Raw genomic sequence first — 17,863 nt, forward strand, 5'->3', positions numbered from 1 at the left:
TCTAAAGACAACAGCTATTAAATCTTTTCTGACTGATAAGAACAGACATTTTTTGTAAGGATTATGAAAAGTGGATTAGCAAAATTCATCTATCATCTTCAAAAGTTTCCACTGTTGGATCTTCTGCTTTATAGCATGAGATCAAAGCACAGTGGGATGAAAAAGAAATCACTGATGTAACACCTTTCAGCACAGCCTGTTGGCATAACAACTCAATTATCTAATGCACAACCTGATGAGCCCCTAGTACACTGCTTTATGGGGGGAAAAAAAAGGAAAAAACCCACAGGGTGAGGAAAATTACGATGCTATTAATCTTCCAAACACATTCCAAATGTTTGCGAACTTTTGCACAGGTTGTGCACAGTGCTGCATCATTTTCCTTCAGGGCAGATTTTTCAAAGACCTGTATGTTAGGTAAACCCTTAAGTACCCCCTATGGCTAAGCAGCTAACTCATTTTTACACTCTCCTCCTTTTACCTTTGCTTTAGTTGGTTGATTTACAGTTAAAAAACCCCGAGGTACTAATTTTAGGTACTTATATTCCTTATCTAATCTGTTACACCAGGCTAGAAACAAATTCACCCTACACAGTCAATGGAGATGGAGAAAAAGTAAGAAGAGGGCTATGGCAAGGAGATAACGCCTATCTTAGGCAGGCTGCATTGCTGCTCCACAGGAAGCAATGACTTGCCACCCTCCAAAGATGTGTGTCTCAGGTGAATATAATCAGGTGGCAGGGACACAGCCCCAAGTATTTAAGTAAATTAAAAGAGGTAAGCCAGCCAGTAAAGAAAGATAAGAATTACACTGCCTGAATTAATGGCTGCTTTGAAGCATTTCCTGTCAGGTAGAGGAAAGAAGAGAACACTGCTATCCCAGGGGTAATGAGAGAAAGTTTTAATTCTTGTTCTTACTTCCTTTCAATGATAAAAAGATTTGGCCCTTGATCAGAATGAGATTCAGTCATGACAAGGTCACCAACCCCCACCACCCACCTTTTTTTTTTCTCTTGCAAACTTTGGGTTGGGAGTGAAGGGATTTAATTTGAACTTGCAACAAATGTGAAACAAATTTTACTCTTGGTGCAGGATTTCCAAATTAATACAGAAATCAAAGACAGCAAGAAGTCTGCTTTAAAAGGGAAAACATGCACACAATACAAAATTACTCCACCGCTTATACTTAAGATCAGTTAGACTGGATGCATGAGATCTGGGATGCATTAGTCTTCAGCCTCTTAGATGTGCCCCTCCTCCCCCCGATTTTTAGGGATTCCTGACAATATTCATCTGCTACCACTAATACTGCCCCTTCCTTCTTCTTCCCCTCCCCCTTTTTTATTATGATAAAAAAAAATATGGCAGTATCTCTACCTTTCCAGCAACAGGATGAGTCTTCTGGATAACAGTGAAAAACTAGTAACATATAAAAAACCCCACTACTGCTGATACTTGAACAAGTGGCCAATAAGATTCACAGGACAAAGAATTACAAAGGATGCCACAAAATGACCAGATGAAGACAGGTTTGCTGTGGAGTTATGCTGTCCACATCAAAGTCATGGCTCCAGTAATTATCTGCCACACGTCAAGTTATCAGCTGCTGAGAGACCTTAGCGTTGAGCTTCTTGTTGCTATTTCCTGTCTTCAGGGGTCATAAAAATGAAAGCAAGACATGATAAGCAGTGTTGAGAAGTCAGCTTTCATTATGAGGAAGAGTAAGTTAGGGAGGATCTGCACGTACTTTGCACAAAGCCAATGCTTTAAAAATTCTCAGTAAAAGAAGTCCACTAGGAGACACAAAAGCAGAAGAATGTTGATTTTCATACCATGTCAAGTGTCTGTGTTGAGGAAGAAAAGGTAACACCTAGTAACCAGAAAACACAGCGGCAAAATGGAAGAGGCCACCAAAGATGCTTGCGTAGGAGCAGGCTGGTGCACTGGAGGTTCTCAGGCTCTCCCAGGGCTTGGGTCTGGCTGAGTAGGACACACCAGTTTTGCAGTAAATGAAGACAGACTGGCCACAGAACACTCTGCACCATTTTATATTCTTTGCAACTGTTCTACCCAACTGATAGCCTACCTCCCAGCCCACGGTCATAGCCTGCTGAAATGGCTGTGGCTACAGTGCAAACTCCACCTGCCCACTGCCCTTCACGTGTGAGTTAGCATGCATGCATGCCCAACACACAGGGCCTTGCCAAGACAGGGCATGCTACTTTGCAAGGCAATCTGAGGTCGTTTGGAAGGGCAATCTAGTCCAAAATCATTTAAGGTTGCATTTGTACGTGACTGTTCAACCAAACTTTTTTTTTTTTCTCTCTTCACTGAAAAACGAGGAGGCTATTTAATCCACTTAATCCCATCTCTCAGCTAACTGGAATTCTTTTTGGAAGTATATCAACAACCTACTTGCATTAGGAAAGCTTGCTATGGTGCAACAGGGGGCTGGGAGAAGGGGGGGGTTAAATATGGAGCAGACAATTTGGAATTTCTTTGTTCCCACTACCCTTGTCAAACCCTTAATCTTATATGAAAGTAGTGTGTTACTTTACTCATATCTATTTTCAAGTGGAAAATTGCTGGATTTCTTAGGAAAGGCTTAGGCTAGAAAGAGACGGACCAGCCAGAAATTTCATAGATTTCTGGAAAATAAGAGGTTTAAAAAAGCCTCTCAAACTTGCCAGTATTGGCAGTGATACTCTCCTGGGATCTTTCCTATATAAAGTTAACACGACAAAAGGGGAAAAACTCTAGCACAAAACATCATCACAATGAATATCACTTTACGTAAAAGTCTATTTTTCCCATCTAGAATGTCAAAAGTTTCAAAGCTGTTCCTTGCCCACACACCTGCTTCTCCAACCTGCTCTATCTGCTTTGTATATTACCATGCGACTAACTCAGAGAAAACAACAGCACTGAATGAGCAGAAACACTATTTTCTTACAGTTTTCTATGTGCAGGGTGAAGCAGGACAAAGCCAGACTCTGTTGCCACAGGTTTCAGTTCCTGAGGAAGCTTCTGGCCCAAGTTCCTCAGGCACTTCATCAACAGCACCCATGGTGAACGTGACACACTGTATACAACAATGGGTGTGTGTGAATGGCAGACAGAACTGTGATGAAACTAACAGGGAAGAACCAGCTGCAAAAAGTCAGCTTTTTCATTGCTAGTTAAAATCTGATCATAGAATCATAGAATAGTTAGGGTTGAAAAGGACCTTAAGATCATCTAGTTCCAACCAGGTCTGTGTGATTGCCTTCATTCCATCTGAAAACAGATTATCAACTTACTTACACTATCCCCAGCACTGAAAAGGTGTAACTCCATCAAAGTAAATGTCCCACTGAAGAACATTTCAGTAAGCATCTAGTGAGAGATCCCAGGAGGGAGATAATAGTTATCTAGTATGCTGTTACAAAGCACTAGGTGATACTTCTGAAGAAACCTACATCTAACTTCTTTCTCTGTGTTACCTCACTAGAGGCCAGAGCTCAGCTACCAAGCAGGACTGCCCAGAACACAAAACTGCCAGCTCAGCTGAGCCCTGATACACTCAATGTTGGGAGCTTCTACTTTTGCCTGTAGCACATACCCACAGACAGTGCTTGCACATGCACCCTCAGTGAAGAGCTTATCATCTCCGTAACATCCAAAGATATTGGATACTCTTTTCCCTGATGAGAAATCATTACTAAATACCACTTTTGTACCATCCAGCTACTTGAAAAGTAACGAAATTGCACCAGAGTTCCTTGCTTCTAAGAGGTGACATCAGATAAAATCGATAACCTGGCGTTTCCACTGCTTCTGAACATGGATCTTACAGAGCAGCACTGTGCCAAACCTTATGACTCACAGTCATTCCACAGGGCTAGAACCAGCTAAAATTTTTAGGTTTGGGGTTTTCTTTGTTTCCTCTGTTACTATTTGTATGGGTTGGTTTTAGCTTCAGTGAAAAACTGCTGTTTATACACGTATTCCCATTTATTTACTCCTGTTGAAGTTATCTGTAACGTCACCTAGGAAGATAAAAATAATCCTATTCCTGGCCACAAATGCATGAATATTTTGTTTCTTATCAAAGCTTCTTTAAACACCAACTCTTTTCTTGATCTTGCCTTTTTGCCCTCTGTTCATTTGTTCTTTACATTATCACACACACCATGGTTGAAACATGCTAAGAAATTAATTTTCAGAACTTCCATATTAACTACATACTGAACTTGTTATGAACTGTATTAACAAAGAACTGAACATTTTCATAGAAAACCACATCACAGAACTAATGTTATGAACTAAAACTGCAAAGGCAGTTCTGTACATTGCTAATATAAATCGGAAGTTCTTATGCTAGCTGACACTATTTGAAGTCTAGCTTTTAATCTTATGCAGTACTTTAATAGCTCTTAAGTATTCGGAAACTTCTGTATGCTACTTTTAGATCTAAAGTATTATTCAAGGTTCAGATCTTTTGCAGAAACAAAGTGTTTCTAGATCAAACTTAATCTTCATTTTGTCCCCACCTACTTTAACCGCAAAACATACAAAGATACAATAAAACTCAGCTGTTTTTTAATGCTGAAAATGAGTGACAGAAGTGACAACCAGAATTTTACCCTGGATTACAGGCTCAAGGGAAGCTGCCATCTAGATGTCAACCCTGGGCAAAGCCAAACAAACCAGGAAGGCTGGATGTGCCACTCTCCCACGCAATCAATACAGCTTTCTGAAGCACACTCGGGCCCTGCAATGTACATTGCTGGCTGTGGTTATAACTGAGTGAGAACAACAGTGGCATGCTGTAACTTGCCCTTAAAAGAACATCTCATTTAAAAATCAAGGTCAAGCTCACCAAGAAACAAAAATCCTTCTTTACTTGGCAGCTAAGAAGTGCCTTTGCTGTTATTTTAATTCTAGATAGACAGCACATGTGTATCTGGACACTTATTATTTTAATCAGTCCATTAAAACTTTATGCTTAACACTGGGTACTTAAAAGGCACAGCCTAGCAATAGTTTTCACCATCCACAAAAGCCTTCAGGAAATCCTGGAGGAGATTTGTAACTCTGACATTCCTGGCACAATGGAGAGACCTTTAGATCTGTGTTGTTATTATTATTCCATACTACCTAATTGTTTGTCTTTAACAACCACCTTAGTTTGGGTGAACTGATCAGAGAAACACTCTTTCATTGCTGATTACTACATGGAAACGAAGGAAAACAGGCTGCCAGCTCCAGACTCAGAGCAGAGCTTCAATCACCCAAGAGTCTGGGAAAACTCATCAAAGTTTTGAAGCCTCGATGATATTTACAATCATTGTGCTGCAGGTACTCAGGAGTCATGCACAAAGAACATAGGTAAACATGTTTGTTCCTTAGAAGCTGCTTGTTAATAACACCTCAGCAGTAAAGCAGGCATAGGGACCACAGAACATTTACAAGCCTAATTATTCACTTTGAAAGCAGGTTGCCACTGTAGTCTTGCAGGGGGAGGGAGGAAGTGGGTTTCCTCCCATTCTCTTTTTCAGGGAAAGATGCCTACATTGTCAGTGCCTTCCTATCTCCCTGTTCTGAGGCTCCTTAACTAGAAGGGCTCTAGTTACCATTTCAACCTCTCTCACACACACACCTTCTCTCCCTAAAGCTTATTTCCCAATGGCTCTTAGTGTGCCCAATGTTCAAGCAGAGAGAAATGCAGCCCTTCCTGAAGGAATGGCCAACACATGGCAAGTCAATGACCATAGAAAACTCTTAGAGTTTTCTTTATGTTTCCTCTTTAAAAAACAGTGTTTCTCTCTTTAAAAAACAGCACACAGAATGGCCAAAGGGCCTAAGGCAGCTTTAATCAGCTCAAGTGTTCCAGCAAAAGCTGGTCCCTTATACATACCACACAACACCTGTGGCAGGGCTCAAGCCCCACCAAAGCCAAAGGATCACATCAGAATTGCTCTGCCTCCAGTATTTCTTTTGTGATATTTCTTACAATTTACTTGCGAGCAAAGAAAGAATAGACTCACATTTGCCTCTGCCAGCAGTTAACTTGCTGACTGCCTTTTTATATGAACTGAAATCTGGCTTACATAGATGCATTATAAGAGCTTTGTACAATTACTCATAATTGGTTTAATCATTATTTTATATTGTATTATATATCATTATTTCATATATATAATGATATATATCATTATATATCATTATATAAATAATCATTATTTTATATTGTAGCCCCCACATTTTAAATGCACTATATTACTGAATGCTTTTTACAAGATTAATAACACTTACCAATGTGCAATAAGCTGGGGAAAGCTTATATAGGAGAAGGTAAAAACATTTCCCCATTAAAAAGAAATAGGTAATTAAAATACCTTATTAATAAATGAGCAAGTCTACTCCTGCTTTAGACCACTATTTTGCAAGCTGACTAAAAGCATGGAAGTATGAAAAATAAGGAAAGAAAGAATTAAGGAAGAAAGCAAGACAAGAGAAGCAAAAAAGACAAAAAAAAAAAAAAAGAAAAGGTTAACTAAGTGATTATTAAAAATGACCATTCACTCTCAGTGCTTCATGAAGCAAAATTCCTGTGGAAAAAGAGAATGTGTGGTAGCCCTGAATGAAGATGGTATGTTATAATGTATGCACATAGAGCTGAATTAAGTCCGCTGCTTCTTAAGTGAATCAATATAGGCTGTAACGCTGAATAATGTTATTCCAGTGTGTGTATGAAGTTACATATTTTTCTTAAGAATTTCTAGGGTTTTAAAGGATTTTCTGAGGAGACTTCCACATTTCTCAAGAAGCCTTTGCACCTGGAGCAGAGAAAACTGATGGAATACATGAAACAAACTTCTTTTTCTATTATATGCCAATCTTCACTGACTGCAGTCAGGCACTTTTGTGACAATTATGAAAAAAAGCACACTGTCTTGGGTTCCTGCCCTGTGTGGAAAGTGAAGAGAATCAAGGGGCAACACAGATGGGCTGTTTAACAAATGGACTAACACTAGAGCAGAAAAGTAGAGTAGAGCAGAAGTGTTCACATACTGAGCGTTTTTAGTCATCAACAGTATTTCTTGTTAGTGCAACAGTAAATCTTCCAGGATGAAACTGTCAGTTTTGAAATGAACAAATGATAGATTCTGACTTTTTTTTTCTTTTCTGTTTTTCTTGGGGGAAAAAAAAAAGCGCACCACATTTCCAAATATTTACATTTTTCCTAAACAAAAGGGAAGACTCTTGGGAAGCAAAAAGAAGAAACAGAAGAATTCTCAGCATTATTGTATGATAAGAAGAATAAAGGGGAAAAAAAATAAATTATTGTCCCAGTTGAAACTTCAAACATTGCTCTACCCTATAGAATACAGCACAGTCTTTGTAAAGCACAAACATTGATCAGTGATCTTTTTTTTCATTTAGTAACGCATTATTGCTGTCATAAGTGCAAATATTTCCCAAGATTGCAGTTCCTTGTTTTTGAGCTCAACTTCATTCTCCAAGATGCTACACTGGGCAGGTAAACGTGGGTCCAGTTTAGCATCCTGAAATAACAGCAGTGCAATTGGTAAGGTAGTAAAACATACTTAAACTTGACTTTGGCAGGGAAGCTCACAGAGTCAAAACGATTTCTGTAGGCACGTAAAGTTACTTCTGCTACTCAAAAGCCAACAGCCAGTCTCCAAAAGTCATATACTATGCACAATAACCATCACTTCTAAAAATGATACACACTATATTCCTGAAGAACAAAAAAGAAAGAAAAGAAAGATGAATGACAGTCACCAAAACCAATGTTTCACATCATTTCCCATGGAGGGTTTTGCAGGAAACAAAGTGTGCTGCTAAAAGTGATACTTAGGTAGCCATCCAACTTTCAGTAAAATTCAAACACTGTTTATTCTAGCTAGTAGCATAAGGTGGGCTTGGGGAATACCATGGAAAAGGTACATTGAGAACAAAAAATACACGTAAATTTCTCCAGCTATATTCTTTTTATATTAAGGTGGTCTTTAATTCTTACAGAGTTTCTTCACCTGGCCATGTATTCCAAATGCTGTTCCCTCTTCTCCCAAAATAAGGGAACGCATGTGAAAAAGTTTCACAATAGAAGAAACATTACTGCGAGAAGCAGTACAAAACACTCCAAGTAGGTATCACTTCTAACATTTCTCAATGGTTGTTGCTAAAGTGATAATGCTACAGGATTTCAGACAAGTCCGAAAGTTCCTATAAAGGGATGCACTGGCTTTCTTCATCTCAACAGACAGGAATGCAACAAATGAACAGACAGCACAGAAGCATTAAGGTCATTCTGGGACAGTTTAGTAATGTTTGCAATGTTAGTGGCAAAAAAAGTAAAGAAGCTTTGCTCTTTAAAATTATGCTTTTCAATATAAACAACACTTCTTCAATGCTTTTGTCATCTTGAAACCAAATGATTTAAGGGCACTGTAGAGGAGCAGAGAAAGTAAAATTTTTCCTAACCATATTCTAAACCATCCAAAATTGTGGATGAATAGCATACTAAAAGCTTCCACCTCCGCTCAGGAATGACTGTCTCAAAAGCAGGAATCAGTAGGATAAGTAGGAATTCAGTATGCTTTAAGTTCAGCAACTGAATTAAAATAGTTCTTCAGTGAAACAGGAGAAGGAAGTGTGTCTGTTTAAAGCAAAGACAAGACTGGAAGTAAAGATTTCCCTCCTCACTGTAGAGTGCTGGCTACAAAAGATTCGAATCAAACAGCCTTGCTGATCGAAGCAAGATCTCTGTGTCTTTGTGTATTGAGAGATGAATCCCAACATCAAATGATTTTATTAAAAAAAATAAATTCATCTGTCACATTTATTCACTGAGCCACCTTAAAAAACAACAGCAAGTATATCCTCCTAATTTTCTTCATTGTGATTACACAATGATGGATGCTGAAACTGAATTCCTGATAGACTTTTCAGATATTTATTGCTCTTCAGCATGCCTAGCTTGTCTCAAACGTTTCGTATAGGCTCCACCTTGCAGTAATGTGCATGCCATTAAAGAATTCACTTTCATCTCTTGAATTTATGCTTGTTACGGCAAATTAATGAAAGACTCTATTCTTTAAGTACTGGCTAAACAAAGCCAAAATCAGCACTAGAAAGCAAACCGATATAACACTTCATTAAATGTGCTTTTTATTCTTTTTGTTTCAAGTATGTCTACTGCTATGTGAAATTTAGGGTTATATAGTCTCCTTTCAAATCTCACAGTAAAGAATGTGCTCAAGTCACAAGTTCATATTTCCCATTTGAAGTGGACTTCCCATGAGAAAAAGGTGCAGGGAAGAGAAATCATTATAAAGCCCTTGCAGTACAGAGCTCACTCTTCCAAAATATTGACCAAAAATGCTGTTGTGTGTCTCTGCTCATTCATCGCTGATAATGAGCAAGGATTCCTACCAAATTAACCGTAATTCTCTTCTAATCCCTCTATTCTTTTTTTTTCCTTCAGCACAGTGACAGCAAGAACTCCTTTGAATACCGAATCCCACCTTATTACAGCAATACTTACAGAGAAACAGCAAAATCATCTTCAGCAGTGTCATGCTCAAACTTTTCTTCTCTGACTGAATTTAGATAGGTGACTAGCTAAGCAGAATGCACTCCAATCCCATTTCCCCCCCTTCTCAAAATTCGCAGGCAAAGACACATTTACAAAAATGTACTAAATCCCAATTTCCGATTGACAGAAAGACATTTTGCAGAATCGTTGCTTTTCACTTTTTTTTCTTATCATAAAAATAGTGCCAAATTTTTTTCAGAACAAAAGAAAAATATTTGGAGGCATAACCTTCATTTAACCTAAAAATGTAAGATCTGTCATTGGTGAGTAGTTGTCACCTGTGTGGTAGCAGGGAAAGGCAATCATGTACCGGCTGAACATGAAGATGAAGGTGGTGGACTTATTCAAGTTTGATGGTCTACATTTCTTATTTACCAGTAACTATGTAAGAGAGAAGCACAGTTGAATAATCACATTAAATTTCCAAAAGCATTTGGGGGTGATTTTATTCCTTTTTGTTGATATTTATACAATTTGGTGACCACACAATTATTGGTAATCCTCAGTATGAACGTGAGCATGTTTCTCCAACTATATTATCAGTTTGCACCCTATTAGCAGGAATTACATAGGAGTGGGATCCTGGGATAACACTAACACTGAAGAAGATGGTGCAGAGGCAAATTGGAGACAGGGGAGTTTAAGAGCTCCTCATGTTAGACACCTCAGAGTAAGGCTGCTGAGGTCTGCTCTATGAGCAGTAACCTCAGGCTCTGCATGGAAGGAGCTAAATTACTTCCAGACCCAAACCAGTCCTGTATCACAGACACTTCTGCGCAACACTCTGTCAGTATGTGATGTGGACTGAACCCAAACCATCTGTGCATAACTGCTGTAGAAGACTATGCATCTATGGCATAGTTAGTCCATGACAAAGACAAATCCACCATGGGTAATTAACAGTTTCTGGGTACTTGGAAGTTAAAAGAACATTAAACATACAAAATTCAAGCTCTTGAAATTTAAGAAATGACATAATTAAGATTTCTGTAGAAAACTTCATTCAGCATACTATGTGCAAAAGCTTAACTACATGAAAATCAATTTCAAGAAACATTATTCGTGAACTTTGGAGTACTACCTCATTCAAAGCAAATGCTGTCTAAAAAGCACTTTCTCAGTGTGTGGTCCTAGTAATTTTTTAGTGCAAACCTCCTGTGAAGACGGAATATTTCATTTCCTGCAGGGTTTTCTATGATGTTCATCAATATAGTGAATGCTTCACAGATCTGAATACATTTTCTGCATAGCACACCGATGAGGTAAAGAAACAATTCTCTTCTGCACAGAAGTCAGAGCTTCCACCAGCTCTGGATGTCACACCTGAGATATGTGATAATCTGATTTTTCAGAATACCTTTTGATATAGTAGTAATTCAAATATCCATAGGAGACCGGCGACCAAGTTTAGGTTCAGCTCTATGCAGTAAGGTCTCAGATTAGCCCCCCAGAAAACAATGAACACATGTGAACGGGGAACATAATGGTGCTTTCCTGTAAGTCAAGTTGAAATTACTTGCCTAGCAAGTAGATTTGTATACTAATACTGGTTCCCCCCATGTCAGGAACCTTAAAATGAATAACATAACCATCCTTTTTTCACCCTTAACTTTGAGCACTAGCAGCCTTATTTCCAGTATCTGGAAAAGCTGGTTTTCCCAAGTGGTATGAAGCTGCTAAATCATCACACTGTTTTTTACCATTTAATTCAACTCAATACATACTTCTCTTATTAACTATTTACACACCCTAATGCAAAAAACCAAGCAAGTCTACAAACCATCTCTGGTTTATAATAGAAGCCACATTGTCAGAAACTGGCTCACCAGACATGAAAGTTCAGGCCATCATTGCAACAATAGCTGGAGTGTGAAGAAGCAAGAATTATTTTAGATGGACAATAATTCAGGTTGATACATCTAGAGGTACTTTGCAGATCAAAGAGCTTTGATATCCCTGCGCTACTTTCTACTTTCCACAAAACACCACCCACCATCCATCATGCACAGGTTGGTCATCCTCCAATCTATTCTGGCTTTGGGACAATTCCTCTCTTTATCCCTGTTTCCTCAATAGCAGCACTGATAAAATGTCACTGAACTCCAGAACTTTTGCATCACTCTACTGAACTCTTAGAGGATGATGAGCACCCTGCTGCCCTTCACACCAAACTCCGGCAAGCGAGGAAGGATTATGAGATGCAGAGAGACAACAGACCTCTGATCTGCTCTGAGCCACTGTTCCTCCAGGCTGCTATTCCTACAGCCTCCCACTTGTCCTGGAACAGCATCTTTAGCTCCAAGCATCTGCTCCACAAACATCTCACCTTGCTTTGGGGCTGGAATCCCTTCATCTGGGAGAATGCTGCAAGCAGCAGAAGTGCTAACACTTTGATCATCATTGTCATCCAGAACAACTTCTGCTTGCAAAATGAAAGGTTGTCCAAATGGGATCAACTATTTATGCCCACATTAAACTAAACCATGAAGCGGGTGTATGCTGTCTTCAGCTGAAAGCGTTCTTGCTCTTCACAAAATGATCACAACTATGTCTAGGGCTGTTAATTTTGTTTCATAGTTGTAACTGGGAATTAGTTCTCACTAATCTCATCGTTTCTAATTGCTCAAGGCAGAGGGGAAGTCTATCACTTTTCATACAGTAGAGATAATGGAAAAGCTAAAAATTAAATACCTGAGTTGCTGAATCATTTTGATTCACTGCTTGAACCATAGAAATTTGTTAGCACAAAGTGCAAAAGCAACAGAATAGCTCGAAAGTCAGTAATTCACATTTTGCAGTCAAATATCCAAAAAAATAAATGTAAACAGTAGTTATCAGTTAAATAAGGACAGCTGCTTGCTACTGTGTAAAATAATCTCTAAGAGCTTTACAAAATCAACACCGCAGTACCAAAGCTGATTTAAACATTAAAAAAATTATTTCACAACCACTGCATACTAAATGTTACTAAACTGTTTTACATCTTCCCCAGAAAGTGTTCAGACTCCAAAGTACTGCTCTGTATGAACCTCCAAGAGCTCCATTTTTGCATATCAACTTGTGAGAGACCTTCTAACTTGGTTAAATAAATCAGTAGCCTACAACACATCCCAATTCAAGGGACCTTACAAAATAAAGTAAAATATGAAGTGGTGAAAGAATCAACATTGCTCATACAAGCATTAAAAAAATAAAGTCTATTCTTTCCCACCTTCCTTAGTCTCATTTCAAGTTTAACATATAGGAAGGCTCAGAGCCAGAATGTTTATCCAAACTACATAAATCTCTAGACAAACTCTCGAGACTACACAGCCCTGTCCCCATAAAACCTTCTGATTCTTCCTATTGCTGCTTTTCAGCAGAATGGGCTAGTAGGGAGCACATCTTCCCTTAGCAGAATGAATCTCCTTCCTTCTAATGTGTTTATTAAATGAAACAGGAATGGAAACAAGCCCCCAAACACACAATGAACCCTACAGCAACAATGTACCCCACACCGCTGCTGCAGCCGTCTCTGAGAAAGACCCAATTAATTCCCTTATTCCCTTCCTGAATTCCTGAGCGGGGTCAGAGGGAGGGAACACCATTTACCACCATGCAACCTATTTCAGGCAGCTGGTCCAGCTTATAATGTAAACATGGTAACACCTTGGGAAGGTCACTCAGAGGAATGGTAGCATTAGCAAAGCAATTAATTTGGGGTTGACCACAGGCATTCTGCCCTTTGACTTTACTTTCCTCCCTTCTTTCCCTCATCTTGTAGAAGGAAACGCAAGGAAGAGTCTTTACTCATTCCTTGAACAGGAGTTTTCACAAGGTAGGAGATGGGGTTTTCAGGAACACTGAGTATGTCTTTGTTTTTTGGGATGATTTCTACCATGATACTTTATTAATCTGTTGTCAAAAGCAACACTTTATAGTTTTCTCCTTAGTCAAAGGGCTTCAGGAACATGTTTGAAGGAAATGATCCAACTAAGAAAACAAGCAAAACCTTCCCATGCGCTTCACATGCTCCATGAAAAGTGTCTGCTCCATGGAAACAGCACCTGTAGAGCTAACTGTTCAACCTAAGGTGTGTTTGCCATCTCCTTAAAAATCCTTATTCTTAAATGCACATCCTCCATGCCTTTCTATCATCTGACTGTTAAAAAATGAAATTCAAGGAAAAGAGAAAAAGAAAAAAGACACTTTTTAACTCACTTGATTCAACAATCACCTTTCACTTCTTTGAGCATTTAATTACATGACATTTCATAAAGCTGGAGAGTAAAATGTAAAACAGAGACATAGTGAGGTACCAGAGTCCCAGGTGGATTTCCAAGGTCACACCGAGCTTGCCCACCCTCAGAGCCCTCAGCTATAAAGGTGAAATCAGCTATTGCTGCATTTATCTCCTCTGTCTTCTTCCATCCATTTTTTTCTTAAACTGTCAACTTTAACAAGCCGCTGTATACAGCATACACCTTACATATTCCTCATCTAATTTACATGAAGAATATAGAGTTTATAGAATGAAGAACTCAAAAGCTAGCTATACTTTATTTTCCGTGTGATGGCCTTTCCTCTTGCATCTTTTCTATTGTGTGTTTCCTTCCACAACCAGTCACAAAGACTCTAGCAAGGCCAGTTGAGACCTATGCAAAGAATTGTGCCCTCCAAATAGGATAATATTTTCCTTTTAGTTTTCCAAACCCACCTACATTAGCACCTATGATTATGATTAAGCAAATAAATTTCAGAAAGCTAGAAGATTAGAAAATCTCTAAATGCAGATTAAACGCATTATTGTAGCATAAATTACTTCTTTCATGTCTTTTCTACAGTCCAGCAATGTTTTGAGGTTTGTTTTTTTTCCCCGTGTGTCTTGCAGTAACACATATTTGGGTTTGGGTATGTTTGTGAACATATTTTTGCTTACAAATATACATCATGTATAAGATGCTTATCTGCAGATAAAGATATCTAACTATATGTATCTATATTTACACAGTCCTCTCTCAAAATTCAAGTCTCACAGTATCATAAAAAACCCAAGGCCATTTCATGATAAATGCTTTCATGTGTGCATAAGCTCAAAAAAGGATTGCTGTTCATTTGTACAAGATCTTTCAAATCATGTTTTCAAAATCCAGACCTTCACAGTGGTTTCAGAATTCTATACGACAAAATGCATGCTACAAACAACAGATGACATTGCCTTGATTAGGGTCCAAGATAATGATGTATGTGGAGAGAAAAGTTTATATTTCACACCATTTCCATCACTGATTCCTACTAGAATAACATTTCAGTAACAGGATTGCATAAATTACACAGAAGAGTTAAATCACAAATAAAGAGGGAGATCCCAGAAAGCTCAAGAAAATTTGATTTCTAAACCTAGCCTTTCCCTAACAATCTAGAAGTATTTTCCTCTTCTTTTCTTCCCACTTCAGTGAAGTTCAAAGTTAAATTTTATATCACTGTTTATGGCAACTTCATAATATTTAGTGAAGAAACAATTGTTCTGATGCTTTCATTTTCAGCATTTCAATACAAGGCATCTTTATAGCCTGAATTTTGAAGAGGAAAAGGTCAATCTAATAAAAGTCATAACTAATACTGTCACTCTTAGAAAGTGAACATCAGATGAACTGCTACAAGAAGTTTCTGACGCCAAACAAAGGAATATAAAAACATGTGAACAACACCTGTGATTTCTTACTTTAAAGAGGCCTAAATGATACATTTTACCACACAACTGTCTTCAGTAAGCAGGAAGAACAGAGTTTGCAATGATCTCTTAAGAAGCTGAAGGTATGATACACATAATTGAAGAGCAGGAAAGCCAAAGAGCAAGAGAGATACTGGAAATCTGAGTACTGCTGCTAGTAATAGGTACACACATACAGAGAGACTTTATAGAAGATTATATCAATTTAGGACCATGTTTGGTTCTACTGGCTAAAGTAAGCATCTGATTAATGGATTAATCATTACAGAAATAAAGGTGAGCAGAAAACTGAAGTAATGCATATCATCTCTCTGTTCCTGACTTTTTCTGAATGACTTATAGAATAGCTATTCAAAAAACCCATAAAGGCAATGTCAAAAGTGTAAACAATATGAGTCTACTGCTTCCTAACAAATTGAAGTATCTTTTCATCAAGTTTTATTTTCAGGAGAGAGAATTATAGTAGCAGAGCTATACAGACAACCCAATTTACCTAAATTATGGCAGTCAGTATAGCAGAAAACAGATTTCCTGCTGAAGAGGGACAGGCCTTTCCTTTGGACAATTTCCAGCAGTTATTAGCTTACGGCTACTTCTCCTCCCCCATCCTTCACACATATCAAGGAAGCAGGTTCTTCCATTAGAGGTCACAGCCAGGGACCTAAATTACCTCTTCCCTTCCATGAGACAGAAGCTTCATTGATTAAGGACAGAAATTAACTAGAACACCAGCAGAGGCTGGCATTACAAGAAACCACACCAAAGTACATGCAAATAAATTTCACTGACAGCACTGGCAAAAGAAAGGCACTGTCACACCTTCAGAGACCTGGTAAGGGTGCCCTGGTGTTTTTTGAGGTCAAGACCATAATGAAAAATCACAATTTACATTAATTTCAGAAAACAGCTTTGCAAAGACCAGCCCTCTTCCACTTGTTGTTTTTACTAATGAAAGAGACAATCTAGTTAATTAAGGTTGATTTTCACTTAAGTACTCCAGATGCCACTTGAATCTGTTGTTAATCTCCCAACATGAGATATCAAGTGACAGTTGCTCACTGCAGTCTATGTGACTTATTAGCACTCAGTGCTAGAAAGCAGGAGTCCTGTCTCACTGCAGGTAGGCAGCCTGGCAGGAGAGAGGGTAACAAGAATAGAGCATTAATAAATGCAATTTTCATTTTAAGGTAATTCAGTCTGAGGCTTTTGTTTTGAAAGCCAATACAAAAGAAAAGTCTGAAGTTTTTCAGCTGCCATTTTTATAAGTCACCCTTTGTTTAAGGGGGGAAAAAAAGATTATTAAAGTAAGAGCCTGATTTTGAGACCTAAAAATCAGGAATTGTAACTCAAAGAACACCAGTCATGCACATAACCTTGGAGAAATATTCCACAACTCTCCAGCCAGTACAGCGCTAGTTGTACCAGGCTCCGAAACAAAACCACACTGCAAAAAGGCAGGAACCAATGGACCCTCCATTGAATTAGGAATTCCCAGGAGATAACAAAACCTCTGCTTCTCAGGAGGCAAACAGAGCACAGGTGGAACATGTCTGAAGGGACAGAATTGGTTAAGCATGGCAATCAGGATGGTGGGAAGGGGATTTTGCCTTCTTTCCCAGCCAACATCTGTAATGCATTAGCGAGTTTCATTCTCCTTACATCTCAACCACCTGAGTAAAACTGGATTCAAAGAAAGGGTGCCAATTTTCCTGTATCTTCACCAATAAGATTCCATTCAAATACCACTGCTCCTGGATAAATTACACAGGAGAACTAAATGGCAAATAACTGAGACATTGTAATCTGTGTCTCATAACATACACTAACTTTTCAACTATTTCATTTTAATCTGATGCAGGGAAGCATTTCTGTAAAAATTATAATCCAGCTTCATATATGAGTTCTTAGAAAAAGGTATATGAATTCCTGTGGATATCCACCCCATCCTCTCTCTCTGACACACTCTAATACAAATACTATAGCTATTATGCATTGTGCCATAATTTTGAAAGCATTTATAGGTTCTCTGGCATGCTTTAGAGGAATTCCACACTTTGCTTTCAGCACTTGTCTCTTTCAGTATCAGCTGGCTTTAGGCACATAAGTACCTATTCTCCTGAAATAGATGAATAAAAAACTGGACTCTGCAGGGCTCTCTTGAGAATTCTCTATCAGTCACACAATGACCCTAGGGAAATTAGTATCTTCATTTAGCTAAGTTAGGTGTGTAATGCTGAATAGCATGAATACTTCATCTCTCCTCCATTGTCTTCCAAGAAAAGAAAAAAAAAAAACCCAACCAAAAACCATTAACTTAGGCATTGTCCTATCTTCCCTTTCTCTACCCAGTGTCTAATAAAACCAGTGTCATCTTCTGAGAAATAACTCCTGAAACATAGTGAAAGCGCATACACCCATTGCCTGAGCACTTTCCTAAGGCAGTAGAGTTTGACTTGGAGGGGTCAAACGGCCACAGCTTGTTGCTTCCCTATGCTAAAAAAAGCCCAGTTGGTTCAGGCTGTTGCAACAAAACGAAGAAGCGA

At 38.5% G+C, this 17,863-nt stretch overlaps 1 protein-coding gene across 5 annotated transcripts in view; it reads right to left on the reverse strand.

The window, feature by feature from the left end:
• Positions 1–17,863, reverse strand: part of FHOD3 (formin homology 2 domain containing 3) — a 373,735-nt gene that overhangs the window by 157,623 nt on the left and 198,249 nt on the right. The gene's annotated exons all lie outside the window — the stretch shown is intronic.

This window comes from Strigops habroptila, chromosome 1, assembly GCF_004027225.2.
Source record: "Strigops habroptila isolate Jane chromosome 1, bStrHab1.2.pri, whole genome shotgun sequence".
Lineage (NCBI taxonomy): Eukaryota > Metazoa > Chordata > Aves > Psittaciformes > Psittacidae > Strigops > Strigops habroptila.